This window comes from Astatotilapia calliptera, chromosome 5 (assembly GCF_964374335.1).
Source record: "Astatotilapia calliptera chromosome 5, fAstCal68.1, whole genome shotgun sequence".
NCBI classification, from domain to species: Eukaryota; Metazoa; Chordata; class Actinopteri; order Cichliformes; family Cichlidae; genus Astatotilapia; species Astatotilapia calliptera.
The window spans coordinates 13,328,459-13,334,240 of NC_137426.1; positions in this window are offsets into that span (position 1 = coordinate 13,328,459).

Genomic DNA, 5,782 nt, shown 5'->3' on the forward strand with positions numbered 1-5,782 from the left:
TTGTATCCCTCCCAAAGTTCAAACAAAGCCTATCCCCATGACTACCAATAACAAGTATATTTAACTAGTGTGTGAACATATAATGTGTTCAAAGATGGGTGTGGTTTTATCAGATTGTTTTTTCTGTTGGGGAACTAAGAAAGGTAGCCCAACACACACTGATTAGGAATTGGAATAAAAGAACTCTTCCGCATATAAAGTTTACATACACTCGTCATGCACATGAACATCATGAATGATTTCTTTAAACTGTTCTCTTTCCAGGGTGGGATGATCATACAGCATACATCTTTAATAACTTTAATAAAATCAGCACACAAGTTTGGATTTATTTTGGATTTTCTCTAATCTACACACAATCAAAATGACACATACAGGCTCAAATATTTGCATACACGTCTAATAATATTTGGTTAAATGTTTCTTAGCAAGTTGTGCCTTGCTAAGACGTTTTTGTAGTCATAAACAATCTTGTGGCATAATTCTGGTTGGATATTTGACCATTCTTCTTGGCACTGAGAATGTGTACAAATTTTCAATAGGCTTTGGTAGCGCCATTCTAATGTTAGCCCACTTTATCGATTTTGGAAAACAGTTTTAATCTGTGTTTGGCCTCATTGTCCTGTAGGAACACCCACTGGCATCCAAATTTCAACCATCTAGCTGTTGATTTAAGGTGAAGTTGAATAATTTGGACATAAAAGGCCTTCTTCAGTATTCCATACACTTTGTGGAACATACCATTACCGCTGGCAGCAAAACAGTCACAGTCCCAGAGCATGACGCTACCACCGCCATGCTACCACCGCCTGACAGTTGAAACCCTCACCTTTATCTAGTTCTCTTGTCATTATGGCCAAATAACTCAATCTTTGCCTTGCGTGACAATGAAACTTCTCCAGAAGTCCAGAAATCCAGAAGAATTTGGGGTTAGTCTGCCTTGTTCATTATTCCATCCACTCTGTACCAGTACCGCTGGTATCAAAACAACCCTAAAGAACGCTGCTGTTGGTAGTGGTAGCATCGCTCTTGGTACAGTGTTCTTAGGTTTGACAGCCTCACCCTTACAAACACACCTGCTCTCATTTTGGGCAGATAGCTCAACCTTTGTTTCCTCAGAGTGTAAAACCTTTCTCCTGAAAGCATTTCATGGTCATATTAAGGACCCCACATCTGGCAATTCTTGAGTAGAGTCTTAGGAATAATGTTACCAAGTTGGTAAGGCAATTTCTGTAAAGTTGATTTAAAAAATGTCACTCTACATTTCCAAGATATCCAGTTGCTCCTCCAGAATGATGGTGTTCAGTTCCACCTGCCTACTCCTGAATAATTATTTAGTGCATCCAGACAATACCAAAGGCACAAAATCAACACGTCCACACTGCAAATACTCTGAAAAAACACAAATACAAATTCCTGGCAGCAAGACAAACGCAGAAATAGAGGCAGAGTGACTGCACACAGAAATCCCCAATGCAACTATGAAGCAGCATGTTTGAATTGACATACAGTTAGCTGGGTGGGCTATTGATCTGAATATTGATCGACTGAAGGGTGTGGTGCTCCACTACTGCTGTGCTTTTGGCCAGACACTCATTATGGTAATATTAAGGAGTAAATCATTGTCATGCAGCCAAAAAAGTATATTAGAAAGGGCTCCACTGCTGATATGTGAACTTTATTTATATATTTATATCTTAAATCTGTTTCCAGATGTTTGACTCAAGGCCAAAATTCTTGATTCATTTAACAAATTAAAAGGCATGACCGAAAACCTCCGTGAAAGTTTAATGTAATTCAGAACTTCAAACAATCAAAGCCTTGTTTCCCAATCTTTTGAAATTCTGCAATAATTATGTATAAAGCGCTGATCTTTCTACCTGCTTTTATTGAAAAAGTATTTGTTTTATACTTACGTTTTACTGCAGAAACCTTGAAACACCATGGACAAAACTTTGAAACAACACTTTAGGAAATAAGGCTTGCAAAATTGTCTTTGAATATATTTTTTAATGTTCTTACATATGATGTTCTCTGTAATATTCTTCTGTTTTCTGCTTATAATCTTATATTTCTTTTAATGTGAACTGATTCTTTATTGGTATTTATTATCCACATCTGATCTGCATCTTTTTCTGTTTTAACTGTTTTTGTTTTTATAAATGTGCTATATCAATACATTTTTTAAGCATAGCATCTGTCCCTGCAGTTGATGTTTGATCAACTCAAACTACAGAAACATACAAAAATAAATGTCTTATGTGTTTACACCATTTTACTGGGTCTTTTAATACCTCTTTTAATAGAACAGTGGGAGCTGAGGGTTCAAGATGAAAAGAGGGCTCTAGTTCCTTTGTCCGTTCTGATCCTTTCCTGAGGCCAAGGGAACGTGAGATGCAGGAGGGCAGGCAGGTGTGGTTCCAGAGGTTTGTCTTTGAGTTGGGATTGCAAGACCGAGCAGACCAGTGTTGGAAAGCCAAGTGAGTAAACAGGTGAGTTGCAAATTGTGGACCAAGGCCGAGAAGAACTCGAGACAGAGAGACAGCACAACAAGTGCAAGGGACAACTAGATGCTGCAGTGCAACCATGGGGATCCAATTTACCTCTGCAGGCTCAAGCTGATCCTTCAATGCTGCTCCTTGATTGACGGAGGATAAAAAAACATTTGAGTTTGGTAAGAGGCAAGAACCTGACTCCGCCCAAAGGGAGGAGCCCAACTCAACCTGGACCCAGAGAAAACGCTCCTTCAACCAAGACCCTCATCCTGGACCATGACATACTTGTAACTTGATGGCTTAAATGATTGGCAAACTCATTAACTCATAAACTTTCTGTATGCCAAACTCCAGAAGCTTAGTAATTAGAAGAAAATTAAGATGTCTAAAAACTCTCTGTATGAATATCTTTTTACAAAATAATATAAGTCAGTTGAAATTCTTAACACTTTATCAACTAGATTACAAGAGCTGCTGGTTCTCTTTACAATTATTTTATTATTATTATTATTATTTTGCCTCCTCATTTGGACAAAGGGCACTGTAAAAAAATAAATAAATCCATTGTATATTTGAAGTAAGTTACTGGGAGTCCGAGTGCTGTTTCCAGCAACTTGCTAGTTTCATTTACCATAGATATCATAATGCATTACACTATGTATGATAATACAAAAACATTTTAATTTACTATATTTTCACTATATTTTATGTTACTATATTGTATTGTCATTATAATATTATTAAATTAATATTAAATCATTTAGCCTATAACCATATTCTAAATTAAAATGTCTAAGCAATATGTATAGTAGAACTTTTAGCAAAGCTGTTAGGAAGATGACAGCATCCTTGGCTCAAACTCATAAATGACAGCTGCAGTAAAAGTTTGCAGGCATATTAAAGATTCCCAGAGAAAAATTCATCCTGACTAAAGTAATGACCTGACTTCTTATCTGGCTCCTCAGGCAGGTTAAAATGTTTTTGACAGACACAAAATTGGCTGTAGTTCCCAGACACCTAGTATCGCAGTAATTTTGCTACTTTTCTAACATTTTTAATGTCTCAGCAATAACAGCTCCCAAATTTGGGATCTGAGTAAATATCAATAAAATGTCAGCTAAAATTGCATGAAACATGATGCAGACATTGATGAATGTCGTTCTACATTAGTTTCCAATTTCTTTATTTTAGCATTTGAATTCTGCTCTCCCCAGCATGAACTGTATACCATGAGCCTGATCAGGAAAATAACTGCAAAGCACCAGATCTGTTACATGCAGATATTACAGTTATGCACATCCAAGCTGTAGTTGTCAGTGATGATGTCACATATTGATGATTCACACTCTATGAAACATCAGTTTACTGCTGACTAATAGTTTATTGGTCTCAAGCACTAGGGAACCAGTCTGCTGTCAATAAATATTTTTTCCATTAAAACAAAAAAACAAAAAAACATGTATTTTGTTAAGCTGATCAAAGATCGTTTCACCATTTATACTGGAAATGCAGTTCTTAAACACTTTTTACAAAAGTGAAATGATTACTATCCAAAATTAAGGACTAAGGTAAAATGTATGTAGTATATAATGTGAATCATTTTTTGATTCATATTCTATTTGTTTTTTCTGTAAGCAGATGCTTGTACCAGCTGGTAAACATATTTATGTCTTCTTTAATGGCTGCTTTGGGCATCTTAACATGGGACTGTGTGGGTATTAATAGAGAAACTGTAGTTCAGCTTGGTAGTCTGTTGGTCATTCGTGGGAAGCTAAAAATTGCCTGTCAACCTGAATAAAGCATCAGTTGTCAGATGGGGGCATAGTGCTCAATATGTATGCTCACTGGGATAGTCTTACATGTGCTGATGTTGGTCTGTTAGCAGTTCACGGAGAAGAGCAAAGTTACAATTGTTGTTATAATTGTTAACAAACATGTTCATCAAATAATACAAGCAGTAAACGATAATAACAGAATATAAAAACAATACGCTCCATATAATACTTCAATCTGCAATAATTGCTATATATTCTATATAAACAATATATTATATAGAATATATAGTGATCTTGACATCTTGACATACTTCAATCTGTAATAATCACTATATTTTCTATATAATATATTGTTTATATATGCAGATTGAAGTATTATGTGGAGCCAAACTGTGCTTATAAAGCATTTATCAGATAACTTGAATGGCAACTTTAAGGGGTTAAAATAAGCTTTTTGAAAAAGATAAACTGGAATACTAAACCGTCGCTGATGTTACTTTACTTTATTACCATTACTTCAAAAAATTAATCACCTCTCATTTCTACCAATTTTGTTGCTTTTTCAAATGCAATGTTGTTTATTATTCCAAGTAAATTATAGTGAATTTGTTTTTTTTGTTTTTTTTAATAGTTTTGTTTGATACAGTTAAAGTGTATATTGGTCCAGTTAATCTTGAGATCCTTTCCATGGTTGTTAACAGAATTCTTCCAAAAACTGAATTATTCCTTTGAAATCAGCTATTCAATTTTTTGGGATTATTTTGTAAAATAGAATAACTGTTACTGTTTGCTCTATCAATTTTATTTTTACCGATAGTGGAATTAAGGTTTGCTTTTAATCATGGAATCTCACTTATTTTTCAAATTTAAATGTCGACCCAATATGTCTGAAAAAAAAAACTGATATGGCTTATAAAGATTTGGATATCTGATCAGAAATGATTAAAAACAATGCTGTATTATCTGCTAACTATGAGAAAAATAACCTGATTTGAATGCGTGTGGCTATTAACAGAACTGTATTTTGTGGAACTTGTGCATTGGTTTCATTTTTCAGTTTCACCTTCCTTGGGTTTGATGGGCCATATGTTGATCCTTTGAGACAGTTTATTGACTGGTGATAGAGGTTAAGCCATCAATGAATGAATGAAGAAGATATTGAAGACATATAGCCTTCATCTTGACATTTTTTATATATATTGCGGATAAAATATATAGTAAAAGTAGATGAACAGTATACCTGATGATCTACTGCTGTGTGGGTGGTGTACTGAAAGAAACAGGACTCCTTGTTACAAAGTATAAATGCTTGAAAATAATAAAAATAAATAAATAAATCAGTGTAACCCACACAGAGCTGTGTCAGCTGACACGACGGCGAACTCAGATACGACAGCAGCAGCCTCAGGGAGACAGTTGCCACGGAGACCGACGCACGTCATCCTGTAGCGGTTGCCATGGCCCTCCTGACGTCAAAGCCCCTCGCAAGATGCTTAGGAAACCCCCTGGCGC